This window comes from Hipposideros armiger, unplaced genomic scaffold, assembly GCF_001890085.2.
Source record: "Hipposideros armiger isolate ML-2016 unplaced genomic scaffold, ASM189008v1 scaffold_770, whole genome shotgun sequence".
Classification (NCBI taxonomy): domain Eukaryota; kingdom Metazoa; phylum Chordata; class Mammalia; order Chiroptera; family Hipposideridae; genus Hipposideros; species Hipposideros armiger.
In genome coordinates this window covers 385,190-404,656 of record NW_017732120.1, presented here as the reverse complement: position 1 = coordinate 404,656, position 19,467 = coordinate 385,190, and positions in this window count along the sequence as shown.

Genomic DNA, 19,467 nt, shown 5'->3' with positions numbered 1-19,467 from the left:
TTCAAGCTACTAACTTGGCATATGTGTGTATGCACAGATTCAGGGGCAGATTTCAGCATTTCTATTTTATAGCTCCATTGTAAAGAAGCCAAAGTGAACATTATGAAAATAGGCATCCTCATGGGATATTCTACTTTAAAAGGTCATAGTTTGGCAGAGGAAATGAGTGTTTTTTCCTAGCATCTAAAAGGTTTGGAACCAAAACAGAATTTTATAACTAAGCAATGGATGTCTCCTGATATAATAAGCACACATTTGTCTGATTTCTATTGAAATGTGAATCAATAGTGAATCAATCAGCTTCTACTTATCCTATGCACCAGGAAATTTATAGTCCTTCTAGTTTTCCTCCTGGGTTTCATTTATTGTTCAAAAAACTGAAACATGTCAGTATCATGGCAAATTGGCCTCATGATATAGTATATACTCTATATACTGTATAACATGTCTGCTACAGCCTCCATTTTCATGACTGCCCATAAGGTCTAAGTTGAAAATCATAGTTCCTTGCTTCCATCCCTTATTCCATATTCCCCTTCCTATAAATCACTGCTGGACTCAGCCAGTTAAGAGTTTTCAACTGGTAGGGTGACTCCAAATACAATGCTCGTAAGTCCAAGTTATTCTGTATTAATTGGCTGTTCACAGTAGCCCACTGACTTCTGATATTGCTCATGGGATGCTAGTAGCTGCTCTAATTAATCCTCAGATTTCTAGACATAGCCTTTGTATTAGTGTCCTATTGCTGCTACAACCAATTATCACAACCTTAGTCATTTCACACACATGTATTACAGTTCTGGAATCAGAAGTCTAGCATGGGTTCACAAGGTTGCATTTCTTCTGTAAGCTCTAGAGGAGAATGTGATTTCTTGTCCTTTCCAGCTTCCAAAGCTACCTACCTCCTTTGGCTTACCACCTCTTGCTTCCCTTATCAAAGCTAGAAGTGTAGCACCTCAAATCTTTTTTCCTCTGTCCCTCTGTTTCTACCTCAGCCTTTGTAAAGATCCTTGTGGTTATACCACTGGGCCTAGCTATTGGGTTGTCGGAAAAGTCATGATGCATTTTTGCATTGATTTGTATGCAAAAATGTGCCATGACTTTCCGGACAACCCAATATATCACTCCAGATCATCTCCCTATCTCAAGATCCTTAATTTAATCACACCTGCAAAGTTCCTATTGCCATATAAAGTAACATAGTCCACACATTCCAGAAACTAAGGACATCTTTGGGGAACAATTATTCAGCCCACCACAGTGCTCATTTTTTTAAATTGTATAGCAGCAATTGAATTTTTTCTTGGTAATTTGAATCAAACATCCTAGACAGTAGAGCAAAACTCTTTTCTGACCATTGACTCAATATGAGGAATCAAAAACTGTGGGTCAGAAATTGTCTTAGCTTCTAGTTTAATATTATCTTGGGCACTAAGACTTCCAAATATATTGAGTCCAGAGATATGTGCAAGAGAAGAAAAAAATACCAGATTTGGATTTTTAAATGCAATATGAAGGAGGTCTCTCCCACTTAGACTTTTTAGTTCCTGGGCTCATATTTTGTCAGTGTAGGAAGCAACACTATATATCAACCTGTGTTTTAAGGAATGAATGGTGTCCTGTGAATAACAACACAACACAAAGGGTGACCCTTAGATGGATCTCTGATTGAAGCTATTGGTAGTCATTTCATCATGAATAGAACTATGATAATATGAGGAAACTCCATGGGTGAAAGTCTATTGCTTCATGTCTTTTGCCTTAAAGTAAGGTCTTTGTCTAGTGGAAATATTATGTGTATTACATGTTGATAATTGTCCTGGACGGATCATACTAGTTCCTGAGAGATGATTGTTAAATTTTCAGAAATTATGTGAATTGGTTGTTAAGCAGAGCCATTATTAAAAATTAAATTATTCAAACTTACTGTGGGAAAATAAAACTTCCCTGAGCTTTTTAGTGCTTCTGTATAAAGCACTAGTTTCCTAAGACCATTCTCATACTTTGAGAATGACATTTGTAGTCATCTCGCTAGTTACTTTCCCTGATTCAGTAGGGTAATAAAACTTCTCTTTTCTGCCTAAAAAAGTCAAATAGTTACAACCCAGGCAAGGTTCTTAGGTTAAGCTTCCAAGGGGCCAGAAATACTGGTGTGCTATCTCCCTAGATTTGAAGGCAAGATTTTGGAGAAGTCTCTAAGTTACAAAAGACGGTCATCTGGGATTTATGTGGCCCTTAGAAAGACATATTTATATTCCAAAATGTTATAGTAAGAACCAGGATGGGAGAATCCAGGATCCTTTACATTTGCCTCAAAGGAGCAAATTTGTTTTGTTTTGTTTCGGTGGTGGTGGTGGTAGGGTGTGTGTTTTCTTTCATTGTTCTTTCTCTCTCCTTTGGGAGAGAAGGGGCATCCTTGTTTCATGGTGCTACCTGAGGTTTTCAGCATTGGCCTTTAATGTTGGTGAGAGACGAAGCCAAGATAGCTCAGCACTGTACTAACTCTGGTGATAGGAAGTTCATATTATTGAATTCATACATAACCTCTCTATCCCTGCTACCTAAATAGCTCATCTGCCAGAATTAGGGGCAGGGAAAACTAGACCATCCATTTAAAGGTTGCCTATCCTCTCAGAGAGTTGAAAAAAAAATGTGCCTACTTTTTCAAATATTCATAACTGAAGAATCATCTATCTAGCAACATTAGCCAACACTGTAATTAAGACATTAATCCAGGGATTTTCTTGCATATTTCACATTGAGTAGGATTAAACATTGTAAGAAAAATGAAAACAATTTAAAAAATTTAAGTGGGAAATTGACTGTTATTATCTTAGCCCGTGGCATTATCATCTTATATAAAGAACTGCAATGATAATTTGCTGAGTGACTGTTGAAAATGTGTGGAGACATTTTAAGCAGATAATTATTTTTATCTGGAATAATGATTTTCTTAGCTAAAGTAAAGATGCACAATGCACTGATGAACTTCCTCAATGCCTCTATTTATGGATCTGCAAATTGTTCAGATTTGTTAGAATTATATTTGAATTTCGAGTTCTCTTGTTAATGCCATGACTGTTAAGGAAGAAATGGAAGCATACTATTAAAGCTTATTTTTATTTCATAAAAACTGCCTTAAAAATACATAGCCTCTGATAGTTACTCAAGGAGAAGTATCTCAAGTTATTTAAATTAAAGAAACTTGTTATAAATCAGAATTTACCTCTTAATTCTAACAGATTATACTTCGCTTCCCCCTCCCAATGTTCCTTACATAACTCCTTTCTGTAGTATTCATTTTCTCTTAAGGAACCCCGGTTCATCTATCCGCTCTCAGTTTCTCTCATATATACGTGAATGTTGCACATAGGCATAAACAACTAATTTAAAGCTCATTCTAACGGAAAATCAGTACTTATTAAAATGTTTGAAATGTTTTTGAATTTTTTAGTTTGAACCATATGAAGTTGCCATTTTTTTGTAGATCAAATAGACTAATCATAGAAGTTTTTTTATTGTTCAACCTAATCGTTCATGCTCATTTTAACATAAGAATTAGGTTATGTAATTAAGAACCGCCATAGTTTAATCTGTGCAAAATTCAGTGGTGAGCTAAATTAATGCACTCAATAATTTAAGTATCAAATAAAGGTGAAAAATGACAATAAGGGGAGAGGTTGGAGCTTTGCAGTAAGTCCAAAAAATACAAAAATTTTATTATTACATTCAATTAGATGTAACCTCACACACATTTAAAAAAAAAAGAGAGAGAAACATGGATTTGACTCACTGACAAGGATCTAGTCAGTCACCAAAGGTGGCACAGTTTAGTACAAGGTACTTAGCATATGTGCTGAAATGCTGAAATCTTTTCTTTCTTCAAGGAAGAGGAACAAATCATTGAATGCCTCTTAGAAATCCAGACACTGCTAGACACTTTGAGGCATTTCATCTAATTGTTAATAAATTCCATGATATCTTGTTCAGATTTTCCAGAGAAGTAACGCACAATAAATTGCTTAAAGAGAAACAGATAATGAATAGCAGACCTGGATTTGAATCCACGTCTCACTGAATTCAGAGCTGCTGCTCTTCCTTCTGTCATTCCTGGATTGGGTCCAAATCAATTCAAAAAGTATAAAATATAATAACAGAGAGCAATCCAGTGATAAATGATATAGAGATAAGAGGAGCAGAAATGACTAAAACAAAAATTCTTAAGCATAGCAAATGGATTGCATTACTGCAAGTTTGTAGTTGGACCAGAGAGAATCTTTTCACGGATACTGTAAGCATGTTTTTCCCCATAATCTGGACCTTCAAATTCCCACAACCATAATATTATTCTAAGTGAGAGCTCAATGACCCACAAAATATAATTTGAAAATGAAAGTTGTGATTTAGAAGGCAGAAGCACCAAAAAATACCTTTATAAGTCTCCTCCTTTTCTCATTTGGAATGTAAGCAGCTCAAATACTCAAGTGGGATCTTCACAAATTTCTCACCCACATGACTGTGGTTTTTGAAAGGCAAGTTTCATCTCCAAAATTACTATTACTACTTGCTTTATAAACTAACTCCTCAAGATGACAGAAAAGAAAAAGGCTTAAAGAGCAACACATTTTAACCTCATGAAATAATATCAAACTCACCCATAATTCATCAGTATAATCATTTGCATTGTGGTAACAAAATTGATTTAATTAAAATGAAACACTAGTAAGGGTGAAAATTAAACTATGCTCTTCTGTAAATATGCACTGATCCAATATATTTATGTGTAACATTTATATTTTCTGGAAAAATAAGAAAATAATTTTATTTTCTGATAAATTTTGAAATGTACGGTTTAAATTATAGTTTGTAGATATTAGTGTATAATCCCAAACATGTGTAATTAATGTAACATTTGTTTATGATTATATTGAATTATGTCAGTTCACCTATTCTAAATATGACAAGTGTATGTAAAAATGCATCTTATAAATTGTTATTTATTTAGAAGATGGTCAACAAGCCGTAAGAATAACCCAGTGGTACAAATTTGCCCTTGCCTCTTATATTTCAGTTATTCCAAGCTGTCCAAACACTCTATGGTTTGAAACACTGTGAACCTTTTTAAATGTTTAACTATACTTCAGATAATCATACCTTAAACTGAGCATGTCATCAAGGTCCTAACTGGAATCCTTTCAGCTAACTATCAAATACCAGTGTGTATCTTGTTTTTTTTCCTTTGGCTGAGCCATCCTGCCACCTTTTGGCAGCTCAGTGGCAACTCAACTCAGGCCAGGCATCGAACTGCTGTTGCTCAGAGCTCAAACTCTTGAGCGAGCAGAGCTCTTAACCAACTGAGCCACTCAGCCGGCCTACTATGTATCTTTTCTATGGCCCTCATTACTGCTTACCTTCTATTATAACTATTTGTAAAAAAGTATGTTCTTCATTTTTTCAATACTTGAAATTAGGAATGTTTCCTCTTTCATCGTTACACATACACATAAAATATATGAATTGTTTGTAGTTGATTTTTTAAAAAATACATTAAGCCCTTCAAATATGTTGTTTTGATTGACACACCACCCTGGTCCTTATTTGTAATAATAGGGCCAGTCCAAGTTGAGTTACTTATTTCTATTGCTCTCTAATTTAAATTATTCTGTATAAAAATGGTTACATTATAAAAACAGTTACACTGCCTTTCACAAATATGAAGAGTCTAAGCTTCTCACGCTTTGGTAGGGGTAAAGAGGAGGGGAGCTATTACTTTTCACTTAACGTGTATAAAATCACACCCTCATGAGTAGCATAACACTCTGTACTTGGCAATGCTCAAAGGAAAGTATTTAAAAGATTTAATCAATTGCAAATAACAGCAACACACATTAGATCTGTATACAATGGACCTAGATCGATCATTGATGCACCTTCCTGAACATGCCTCAAAACATCCACCATCCCGAAATACCCCTGTTCCTAGGCCACAATATTTCTCACATTCACCCCTGCAACATGTTTCTCTGAACTGCTGACAAGACTGAAAACATCTTCCTCTGCATATTAGTCATTGCTGTTTTCCCCTTGATTAATTGCCTAGAATGAAGACATTTTCAGACACACAAGCATGATAAAAATTGAATCCATTGCACACGCTCTTAGTATGCAACTGGAGGACTGAAAAAGCAAAAAATGAATAAATAAATAAAGAAATATAGGGAAACTAAGCAAGAATCATGAGATCTTGCTGAAGAGGACCGGGAAACAGGTGCTCAGCGTGTTGCTGAAATAAGGAGCAGGCTGGTAGCTGGGCAGCAGAGCAAGGAAGCAAACAATCTGGCTTAGGGGGACTGAGAGTGCTAAGACGAGAGTCTACCTGGAAACACAGGAGGAGAAAAGACCTGGGGTACTTCAGCCTTGAGGAGAGTCTTGTACCTTGAGGAGTAAATTAATGATAGGTTCATAGGGGGAAAAAAACCTAATGGAAAAAGAAGATCAAAATTTACTTCAAAATTGAAAAAGACACAAGTAAAAGGAAAGATATTCTGTGCTCATGGATTGGAAGAATTAATATTCTAAAAATGCCCATGCTACCCAAAGCAATCTACAAATTCAATGCAATCCCTATCAAAATTCCAATGGCATTTTTCACAGAAATAGAAAAAAAAATTAAAATTTGTATGGAACCACTGAAGACACAAATAGCAAAGAAATCTTGAGAAAGAAGAACAAAGCTGGAGGCATCACACTCCCTGACTTCAAAGTTTATGACAAAGCTATAGTAACCATAGCAGTGATGTATTCACAAAAATGTAGATGCATAGATCAATGAAACACAATAGAAAGCCCAGAAATAAACTCATGCAGACATGATCAATTAATTTATGACAAATGAGCCAAGAATATACAATGGGGAATGGACAGTCTCTTCAATAAATGGAGTTGGTAAAACCATAAAGTCTCATGCAAAAAAATTAAATTAGATCACTACCTTGCATTATACACAAAAATTAACTCAATATGGACTAAAGCCTTAAATGCATGACCTACAACCATAAAACTCAGAAGAAAACATAGGTGGCAAGCTTCTTCATATAGATACTGGTGATGATTTTTTAGATACCAAAGCAAAGACAAAAATAAACAAAAATAAACAAGTGGGAGTACATTAAACTAAAAATCTGTACCACAAAGAAAATCATCAACAAAATAAAAAAGCAACATACTTCATGGAAAAAAATTGCAAATTACATCTGATATAAGGTTAATATCCAAAATATATAGAGAACTCATACAACTTAATAGCAAAATGAAAAAAGAAAAAATCCAAATTAAAAATGGGCAGAAGTCTGAATAGACATTTTTCCAAAGAAGACATAAGATGGCCAACAGGCACATAAAAAGATGCTTAACGTCACTGATCATGAGGAAAATAGATATCAAAACCGTAATGTGATGTGACCTCACACCTGTTAGAATGATTATCAAACAAACACGAAAAAACATATGTTGGCAAGAATGTGGAGAAAAGGAAACCCTTGTCACCTGTTGGTAGAAATGTAAATTGGTGCAGCCACTATGAGAAACGATATGGAATTTCCTTAAACAATTAAAAATAGAACTACCATATGATCCAGCAATCCCACTTTGGAATCTTTATCTGAACAAAATGAAAACATTAACTTGAAAAGATATATGCACCCCCATGTTTATTGCAGCATTATTTACAATAGCCAAATTATAGGAAGAACCTAAATGTTCAGAGCTGGGTGAATATATTTAAAAATGTGATACACACACACATGCGCACGCGAGCACACATACACACATACACTGGAATACTATTCAGCTGTAAAAGAGGGTAAAATATTGCCATTTGCAATAACATGGATAGACCTGAACAGCATAATGCTAAGTGAAATAATTTGACAGAAAAAAACAAATATTATATGATATCACTTATTTGTGAAATCTAAAAAACAAACAAGCTCATAGATACAGGTAACAGATTTGTGGTTGCCAGAGGTAGGGGGTGTGTGGTGGGCAAAATGGATAAAGAGAGTCAAAAGGTGCAAACTTTGAGTTATAAAGTAAATCATGTGGATATAATGTACTGCATGATAACTAGTTAATAATACTCTATTGCATATTTGAAAGTTGCTAGGAAAGTGGATCTTAAAATGCCATATCACAAGAAAAACAATTCTGTAATTATGTATGGATGTATGGTGACAGTTGTTCACTAGACTTATTGTGGTGATCATTTCACTATTTCACTATATATGTGTGTGTGTGTGTGTATATATATATATATATATATATATATATATATATATATATATATAATCATTTTGGTGTACACCTGAATCTAATATATCAGCTATACCTCAATTAAAATTACATAAATAAATTTACTTCAATGGGGAGAAGAAGTTATACTCTGTTACCAATAAAATTCATGCACCTCAAATGTAACTAGCATGTACTCACAATAATTAAAACTCTAAAACTCTAAAATTGATTAAAAAATGTTTGTATCATATTATGAAGCTAGGGCTAGAGAATGTGCTTGTATTTCTTTGCATGAATGAATGCTCATAGGGAGAGAAGCAGACAAAAAAACTAAAAGACTTTTTCTTTCATGGTTATAAGACAAAGTCTAATCATAAAAAACAAACTGCAGAACAAATATATTGCTTATTTATACTCTTTATAAAGATGAAAGTAAATAAAAGAAACTAAAGGCTTGAAAGTGATCAATCTCTGATGATAAGAAAAGATAGACCAGTTTCACTCTACTATTTTGTGATTTCTTTTAAAGATTTTTATTAAAATATGGCTAACGTACATTATATTAATTTCAGGTATACAAAATAGTTATTCAACACTTATATACCTAAAGAAGTGATCACCATGATAAGCCCAGCAACCAATTGACAGTATACAACGCTATCACAATATTACTATCTTCTCTATGTTGTACATTACATCCCCATGACTTATTTTAGATCTGGAAATATGAACCTTTTATTTCACATTTCTTTTGTGGGAACCTTTTTCCCATTTCTTCAATTTTTCAATTACAGTTGATATTTTATATTAATTTCAGGTATACAGCATTGTGGTTAGATATTTATATAATTTAAGAAGTGATCTCCCTGACTAGTCTAGAACCCACCTGGCACTATATGCAACTATTACCAAATTATTGACTGTATTTCCTATGCTTTACTTTACATCCCCATGACGATATTGTAACTATCAATTTGTATTTCTTAAGCCTTCACATTTTTTACCCTGCCATCTATCCTCTTGATAAATCTCTAGTAGCCATCTGACGCCATGCATAGTTATTACAACATTATTGACTATATTCCTTATGCTATACCCTACATCCCCATGACTACTGTGTAACAATAAATTTGTACTTTTCAATCCCTTCCCCTTTTTCACACATCACCAACCCCCTTCCCACTTAGCGACCATCAAAATGTTCTCTGTATCTATGAGTTTGTCTCTGCTTCATTTGCTCTTTTATTTTGTACTTTAGTTTTCACTTATAAGTGAAATCATATAATATTATTTGTCTTTGGCTGTCTGACTTACTCTACTCAGCATAACACCCTCAAGGTTCATCCATGTTGTGCAGATGGCAAGATATTATTCATTTTATGGCTGAATACTATTCCATTGTATATATGTACCACCTTTTCTTTATCCATTCTTCCATTCAGGGACACCCAGTTTGCCTTCATAAGTTGGCTATTTAAAATACTAATGCTGCAATGAACATAAGGATGCACACATCCCTTTGATGGGTTTCTTCAAATAAATTCCCAGAAGTGAAATTACTAGGTTTCCTTTTGTCTCTTGTTATAGCCTTTGTTCTAAAGTCTATTTTATCTGCATAAATATTGCTACCCCGTTTTTTTCATTTTCATGAAATTTTTTTTCCATCTCTTTACTTTCAGTCTGTGTGTGTCTTGCAATCTGAAGTCTCTTGTTGGCAGCATATGTATCGGTCTTGTTTTCTTGTCCATTTCACCACCTTATATCTTTTGATTGGAGCATTTAGTCAATTTACATTGAAAGTAATTATTGATAAATATGTAGTTATAGTCATTTTATTATTCATAGTTTTAATCTTTTTTTTTTCATCTTAAAGAAGTCCCTCTAGGATTCCTTGTAATACTAGTTTGGTGGTGATGAACTCCTTTAGCTTTTACTTGTCTGGGAAGATCTTTATCTGTCTTTCAATTCTAAATGATAGCAGCTGGGTAATCTTAGTTATAGGTCCTCACTTCTCAGCTCTTTGACTATTTCCTGCCAATCATTCCTGACCTGCAATGTTGCTGTTGAGATATCAGCTGATAATCTTATGGGAGTTCTCTTGTAGGTAACTAACTGCTTTTCTCTTGCTGTTTTTAAGTTTTTCTCTTTGTCTTTAACTTTTGGCATTTTCATTATAATGTGCCTTGGTTTGGGCCACTTTGGGGTTATATTGTTTAGGGCTCTGTTTTCCTGGGCTTGATTATCCATGTCCTTTGCCAGGTTAGAAAAGTTTTCTGTCATTAATTTTTCAAATACATTTTCAATTCCTTCTCTCTCTCTCTCTCTCTCTCTCTCTCTCTCTCTCTCTCTCTCTCTCTCTCTCTCTCTTTTCCTTCTAGTATTCCTATGATGTGAATGACTGTATGGTTGATGTTGTCCCAGAGGCCCCTTAAACTGTCTTAATTTGGGGGGTATTCTTTTTTCTTTTTGCTGTTCTGATTGGGTGTTTTCCGCTACCTTATCTTCTAAATTGCAGATTTGACCCTCTGCTTCATCTAATTTACTGTTGATTCCCTCTAATGTTTTCTTCATTTCAATTATTGTATTCTTTATTTCTCACTCATTCTTTTTCATGTTTTCTATCTCCATTTTTATGTTTCCTATCTCTTTGTTGAAGTTCTCCCTGAGTTAATTGAGCATCCTTATAACCAGTGTTTGCAACTCTGTCTCTAGTAGATTACTCATCTCCATTTTGTTTAGTTCTTTTCTGGAGATTTGTTCTGTTCTTTATTTTGAGACATGTTTCTTTGTTTCCCCATTTGGCTGCCTCCCTGTGTTTGTTTCTATGTATTAGGTAGGGCTGCTGCTATGTCTATCAGTCTTGATAGAGTGGCCTTATGTAAAAAGTGTCTCATGGCGCCCAGTGACAATCTCCCTTGTCACCAGAGCCAGGTGCTCCAGGTGTGCCCCTTGTGTGGGTTGGGTGTGCCCTCTTGTTGTAGTGGAGCCTTTGTTGCTGTTTGCACATCAGTGGGAGGGGTTCATCCTCAAGCTGATTGGTTGTGAGGAGTGGTTGTGACAACAGTGGAGGAATTGTGGTGGATGCGCTGACCCTACAGAGCAGGATTTTCTTTAGGAGGGCTCTAGTGCCTGCCCATTTTGCCCTTTGGGTGTGTCATCCTTGGAGGTGGCTAGGTGACACTTCATCTCACTCTGAAGCTGACCAATTGGTGTGCCAGTCCTGGGGCCTCATGGAAGGGCACCCACTGCAGGCCAAGTTCAGTTATAGCCTGTGCCCTGCCCAAGGTCACCTGGAATGAGCCACAAAGTAATCCACAGATGGCTGCCTCCCATGCTGTGCTTGGAGATGCCTTGAGAGTCCAAGCCATGACCAAGGCAGGCTGCCACGCGTGTTGGAGTTAGGGCTGCTCAGCCAGAGGTATGAGACATGCCAATGCTACTTGTTTGGGTTTTGTGAACCTTTGAGAGCTTTTGGAAAACTGCAGCATAAGCCAAGGCAGACCATTTATTTGGAAAAGCCACTGGAAAAGGTTTGGGTGTACCCAAAACTTGGGTGGTACCAGGTCTCAGAATCACCAGGTCAGGACAAACAAACGGTGTGAGCCAGGTTGATGGAGACTCAGATATGGCACCCACCTGCATCTGTATATGGAATAAGGGAAGAACTCAACAAAGAAACAATGGCTTCCACCAGCACCTCCATCTGGGAGAAAGCTTCCCCTCCAGCCCTCCCTCTGAAGCCAGACAACTCAGTTCCTCCCCATATGTCCCTGGTACCTTTAGAGCTGCTGCCCCAGAGCTAGAGCTGAGAGCCAGTGAGCCCATCAGTGAGTAAGTCCATGCATGGGCCCTTTAAGAGGATCTCCTGGGACTGCCGCCACCCTCCATTTCACTCAGCCACAGTCTCTGTTGGTATTCACAACCAGAAGTTATGGAGACTTCTCTCCCAGCACTGAAACCCTGGCCTGTGAGCCAGGTGTGGGGCTGGGATCCCTCATTCCTGTTGTGGGGAACCTTCACAGCCAAGATATCCCTCCTGATTATAAATGGTCACTTGGGGGAGTGGGTCTATTTCATGTCTCTGTCCCTCCTACCAGTCGCAAGGTGGCTTCTTCTGTATGCCCTTACTTGTAGAGTTTTGTTTCAGATAGACTTTGAGTGATTCTCACTGATGGTTGTTCTGTAGTTTAGTTGTAATTTTGAGTGGTCGTGAGAGGAGGCAAGCACAGAGTTTACCTACTCTGCCATCTTGACCAGAAATTCCCATTATTATTATCATTATTATTATTATTATTATTATTATTTTATTGTGAGCACATGCACAGTGGTTTATCTGACAGAATCTTTGATGTAAAGGTGCAACCCTCTAGACAGGATTGGTGATTGTTCAAGGTGCTCCTAGTTTGCAGTCTCTTCAAGTTAATTTGCCCTGTTGGCTGTTTTTGATACTACCTATGTAGTGAGAATTTAAACTCCAGTCTTGCACGAGGGCAGCTTATAGCTATGAGTTCTCAGGAGTGATTTTCATTGTACCAAATCCCAAAGCTGTGGCAAATTTGCTAAACACCTTTCTTTACAGAATAGATTATTTTTAGTTTCTCTGAAACTGAGATTATAGAACTTCAGAGGTCTTTGTATGGGGTTATTATTCTGATTCACTGTCTTGCACAGACACTAGGTCTTAATTCTTTTTCTCATTGCAACCATTAAAACTCAAGTTTTTGAGGCAGGTGCCCTCAGGGCAGCCATGGATTCAACAGACTTTCTAACCTGGATCCATGCCCTTCTCTCATTCTTATCCTCTGAGGAGCTTGCTTACTTTTTCATTTCAGCTATGTATTTTTTAAAACATCTTTTCCAACATTTTATCTAGCATTAAAAATGATCACAAGCTTTATTGCAATATAATTCACATATCATCTATTATTTTGAATTGTTTTGTAGCAGGGATACTTGCAGGGTGCGGGGGGTGCCTCAATACAGTATGACAGAGAAATGTGCCTTACCAGTTCCTTTGGGAAACTGATTCCACTACCTGAATTCTTTCAACTGTTTAGTTTCTCCACAGATGAATCTTCCACTCTCTTGCCTAAAGTCTTAAACCCGCATGACAGCTTCTGGTTCATGAGAAGGAGAAGGGGGTCCACTGTCTTCTTATTCAATAAAGTGCCTCATTCACCGACCTTTGCTGTGACTTGAGTTTATGAATGCAGGCTCTCCTTGTCAATTTCCCCATAGCATAAACTTTCCTTGCTGTTTCATGGTGAGAGAATAGTAGTCACTTCGCTATTTGCGATGGAGGAGGCAATTTCAGATTTTCAACAAATCCTATTTTCTCAGCTGCACCTCTCACCTTTACCCACTCCTTAGAAGTATCCAGGGCCTAGAATCCTAATCAGTGTAGATGGCAGAAGCAAGCAATCTTTCTTCTTGGCTTTTCATTTGCCACAATTAGGTTTTAGCTTTCTCAGCTTTCAGTCAATGACCACTTAGTCATTTACTTTCATTCTCCCAAATTATGTTGACACCTCCCATCCAGTGTTGTCTTCCCTCTCATTCTCTTTGTGATTCATTAAGAATTACTTTATTACACCTTTAAGAAGGAGTGGAATGCAAACATTTAATCAATCCACCATGTTTAACTGGAAGTATACAAACTAATTTTTGTTTCTGTAGTGGTTACATGTAAATATTTAAGACCCATAATTACAGTTATATTCCTTGCCAAACTTTTACATTTATTTTTATCTAATTTGTCTACCAGATCACAAGAATCACAGCAAACTACCACCTCTCTCTAGGTTTCTACTTCTCCTCACCCCATTCCCCAATACATACACATTATTATTATTCTAGTCTCTTCATTTTGTGTTTTTACTATTTATGTGGTTTGTAGAGTGAGTCAGAAAAGAAGGGATGGTAATTTCATAGGTAAAAGAGTAAAATGTGCTAGGTTATTAACTGCTTTTCCTTGTGATCACTAGTTATATTCTCCTGCATTTATTTCTATTTTTGTTTGAGTGTTCCTTCCATGAGTGCTTCAAAGTGTCTGTGGTTGTTTTTGTTTTTGTTTTTTGTTTGGTTGGTTCGGTTTTTGTTGTTGTTTTTTTGTCTGTGTGTGATAAAACATCTACTTTTATAAATAAGGGTCTTTATTTTGGTCTTTTTCTTTTTTGCCATAGACACAGTATTTCTCAAGTTTCTGCTACTACTGCTATATATCTTATTCTAAACTTTCCCTATATATTTTTACCCCTTGTTTAAGCTTCAGTGTCCTGAGAGCAAGTGTTTAATTAACTATTTAAACCTTGGCTGTACCAGGGCCAGAGAGAAAGGGGAGCCAGACCTTTCTGCCTTCCATGATGGGAGCATCTGCCAGAGCCTGAAATGACTATTGCCTCTGATTCCTAGTAAGACTACATGCAATGGGGATGTATTAGCTATGGCAAACTAACCGCTGTAACAAACAAACCCAAAGGATTACTAGCTTAACACAATAGAAGTGTATTTCTTAGGCATGTAACGACCTAACATAGATTTCCTCATTGTCAGTCAACCTTCCACAGGGTTATTGCAACCCAGGCTCCTTCCATATTGTGGCTCTCCCCTCCTTTTGGGTCTTGGAGTCCCTTGTATTCAGCTGGCTAGATAAAGATAAGGCACACCCACTGCTTAAGTTCCTTGACCCAGGCATGACATACATCACTACAGCTCCCATTCCATTCGTAAGAACCAGTCTTATGGCCTCAACTGCATGTAAGGAGGCATGGAAAATGTAGTTCCTGGTAGGCAGATACTTCCAATAAAAGATTCTACACTCCACAGGAGGGAGTCCCATCTTCAATGGACAGATAATGGTCTGTTATGGGAGACCTCCTACAAAGAGTGGGTAGGATGGGTGACAGCAAAAGGCCAAAATAAGTCTGTATAAAAATGTATTTCTAGATGCTTGTAACAGCCTGTATTTTAATTTAAACAAAGGTGGCTATACTTCCTTCACCAGAGTTCATAACTCTCAAGGTCGGATATTGCCCTGAGAAGTCCACCTGCTGCCCAGGCAAGAATTCCCCATTGACATCCCTGATGATAAAGCAGTATTCAACATGTATGTCTAAGCTGCCGCAGGAGCACTGTGTCAACTAGGATGATTTAAGCTAAGCATAACAGATAACCCCAACTCAAAGTAAAGTCCAAAGGTGCCTTCAGGCATAGGATAATCAGCAGTTTAATGGACAGGTTCTTTTCATCTCTCTGTTCTGCTATTCTCAGTGCTAATTTCAGTCTTGCATTTAAGTGATAGCCTAAGAATATATATACATATATATATATATATATATATGTATATATATATGAATATATATACATATATATGTATATATATACATATATATGTATATATGTATATACATATATATGTATATATATATACATATATACATATATATGTATAAATGCAATGTTGAAATTTTTATTTCAAATCTTTAACACTTTGCCCTGTTTTCTTATTGCTTTCAGTGATGCTGTTGGGAAATCTGTGTAAAACTTAGGTTTTCTGAGGAAAAGGGCCTTTATTCTTAGGGCCTTTATTATAATTATTGTTTTATAGTTTATAAGTAATTGCATTTAGATGTAAGTATTTTATTTGTTTAATGTTTTGTTTAAAATTCTCTCATATTTTATATATTTCATTAATTTGGGGAAATTTTCAATCGCTGTTTCATTTATCATTTCCTCTCCTCCATGTAAGTTTCTCTTTCCTACGTGTTTCATTCACTGACACTCATGCTTCGAATTTTTTAAACTTTCTTTATTTTACATTTTCTATTTGGTTATTTCCTCCTAATGCCCTCTGCAGAAGTTCCTCAATCTGATTTTTGACTCATTAATTCACTTTTCTTTTGATCTATATTGTTAGCCAACCCATCTCCTGGCTTATTGATTTCAAATTTTTGTATCCAGTGTCTGAGGTTGGTTATTTTAATGACTTCTTGCTCCTGCTTTATGTTTCCATTATCCTTTTATGTCTTTGAGGATATTTATTATGCTTATTTAACATTCTTGTTTTCTGACATCCATTAATTTTGCTTCATGATGTATAAAAGTAAAGAGGAAAAAATAGCCTCAGGGCAGAGTCTCTGGTGTTAACTATAGGCTAGACTTCCTCTATTTAAATCCCCTTCTCCCATGTGGTATTCCCTTGGGTAACTGCCTTCAACCTCAAACCCATTATTATTATTATTATTATTATTATTATTATTATTATTATCTCTTTCAATAAATGCCTTCTGGCTTTCAATCATGTAACCTTTGGAGCCAAGTAGAGAGAAGAAGGGAACACTCCACCATTGACACTTTTGGCCAGATACTAAGTTGCCAATGTTCGCCTACAAACCTGGGACTTTCACTGGGTTTGTACCATGGGAATGAGAGAAAGAGCAAAAGAAAGTTTTCTTCCCTAGCCTCTTGCTTCGCTTAGGAATCAGCTCTTTTCACTTCCATCTCACACTGTAATCAACTGTCATTTGACTTCACAAATTTATCTCCATTCAATTATTTTAGGTTATAAGTTCTTTCAAATTCACTCACAATTCCAAATCCCCCATATTCTTGTCAGAGAAGACACTCAGAAACAGTCCCTGTTACTTGGCTGTCCATGATAAAAATGCAAATTAACATCACAGTCACTCTGTTTGTTAAATGATGATTTGAGATATACAATTAAGAGTTTGAAAGATGTATAATTAGCATACAATCTAAAATAATTCCTGATATTTCAAAGTCATATCCAAAGGAGCTAAAGAAATAAATCTAGGCAAAATCTAGGTCATGAGTTATATGGTAAGGATATTTCAAGACACCATAGTCAGTTAAGCAGGAATAGTTTTGTGAAATAATTATATTAAAATGTATACTCTCCAATGCGAGTTTTAGGCAGGTTTGTATCTGAAACAAGCAAAAGATAGAAGACATCCAAATGTACCTGTTTTAAAGTGCTTCACCTGTCAGGGAAGTGCATTCAGATTTGTAAATGTTGTTCTGGGTTTATTTAGAATGGCTAGAAAATGCTCTACAATTTAAAAATAATCTAAAAGAAACTACACCATTATAGAGTAAAAAAAACCCAAAACACATGGGAAGAGACGTGGCCTGTAAGCAGAGACACCCACATAGGTCAAAAGTTTATACAAACATTCTCAGATATCAGTGCCAGATGTCCTGGTTGAGAATTTTATACATTGACTGAGCCTGAATTTAGGTCATAGTGACATAAACTCATATTAAATTTTGCAATAAAATGTGCTATGTCTATAAGGGATTAAAGTTCACTTGAAACACCACCAAGTTTTCCTCATTTTCTTCCATTTACAATGGAAAGAAATTATTTTGTTCATGCTTATTTTTTCTAGCAGTATTAAGTACTCAGCTTTAAAAAACACATTATGGTGAGTTGCAATCTGAACAAATGAATAAGAACAATTCGTAGAAAAGTAAGAGGGAGCAAAAATGGTTACTAAAAGAACTGTGATTTTGTTATTGCTAAAAGGCTGTTGATAGGTTAGCTTCATTAGTAACTGTCAGAACTATCTTTTGTTAGACTCTCTGTAAATCTCACCAAAAGTTAAATGCTATCTTTTACTTCATCTCTGATTTCCCTGTATAAAACAGTATCCCATCACTCTGTTCCTTTTTAATTTTTATTTCTCTTTGTTGCACTGTTTGGCAGCTCCCATATTCTCTGTCTTACCCCCACTAGAATATAATCTTCAGGATGATGTAGAGGTAGTCTGTTTCACTCATCGTGTAAGCACAGCACCTAGAATAGTGTCAGTACTAGCAGATATTAGTTAAACTAATAAAGAAAGAAAATTAGGGCCGGCCAAGTGGTTCAGTTGGTTAAGAGCTCACTCAAGAGTGTGAGCCCTAAGCAACAGGGCCTTCGGTTCAATTCCTGGCCCAAGCTGAGCTGCCAACTGGTGGCAGGACGGCTCAGCTAAAAAAAAAATAAATAAATAATAAAGAAAGAAAATAAAAAGAAAATTAGAACTCAGAAATTAAAAAGGGCCCTTTATCCAAAACAAATGGCCTAGACACGTGTACTTAAGTAATGCAAGACACATACAGTAAGAATGAGATTGGAACCCATAATCCTCCCTGGTGGCTATGGGACATCAACACAATGATGAACTTTCTGACTATTGATTGTCAAGCTGTGCTATTTATGTGGCTGATGTAGTTACTTCAAAACAATCTATTTAGGTAACTACTAAGATGATTTCTGCCCCAGGAGGAGAGTATCACAAGAATGATAATAAGTCAAGCTAAGATCCATAGGGATCACATAAGCATAAACCCAGCAACTGGATTAGTTTCCTAAAGTAGAAATGGTTTGTCATTTGTAAAAAACAGGTCATGGTTTTCATCCTTCTTACTCTTTAAGCAGGATTAAGGAAAACATGTAAACGCCTCGTGGCTTCCTGATTTATTCTGAATTTCTTGATTCTTTGTTTAACCTGATTCCTTTTTTTTTTCCTCTCTCACTCTCTTTTTTCTGGTTGATCAATGTGTGATTAAATCCAACAAGTTAGAGTGGTAAATTATTTTCCCCAAGAAGAGTGATCTCAGAACTGCTTGCTTTATTAAAGATCTATCTTGTGATTTCTGGAGAATCCTCTCAAGTGAGACTACATAAAATATAAGGTTTCTAAGAAAGAGTAAACTAGAAAGTGCTCTAGAAGAGTCAGTTCTGTAAACATAATGAATATGATAAGACTCATTCTGGACAAGTGGTACCTGGACAAGTGCTATCTAGAACCTAAAGCTCCCTAAAATCAGGCCTGTATCCCTTATCTGGGGTCTCAGAGGGAGTTTCTAGGGAAGATGGAATCAATCAATTAAGGAACCAAAGACTATGTGAGCCAGGAGAAGATAAAAGTGATTACATTTAAAAAAATAAGATTGTCTCAACTCTCTCTCTCTCTCATGCTATCCCAAATAGTAAATGTTTGGATTGCCTGTTTCATGATGCAGTTTTTCAGGGTTTCATCATCAATTCTTTACTTAATTTGAAGCATACACCTCAGGAGCTATTTCAACCTCAAAATATGTTTATTACCTACCAGTATCACAAGTTAGAGAGAGTAGGGGCCGGCCGAGTGGCTCAGTTGGTTAAGAGCT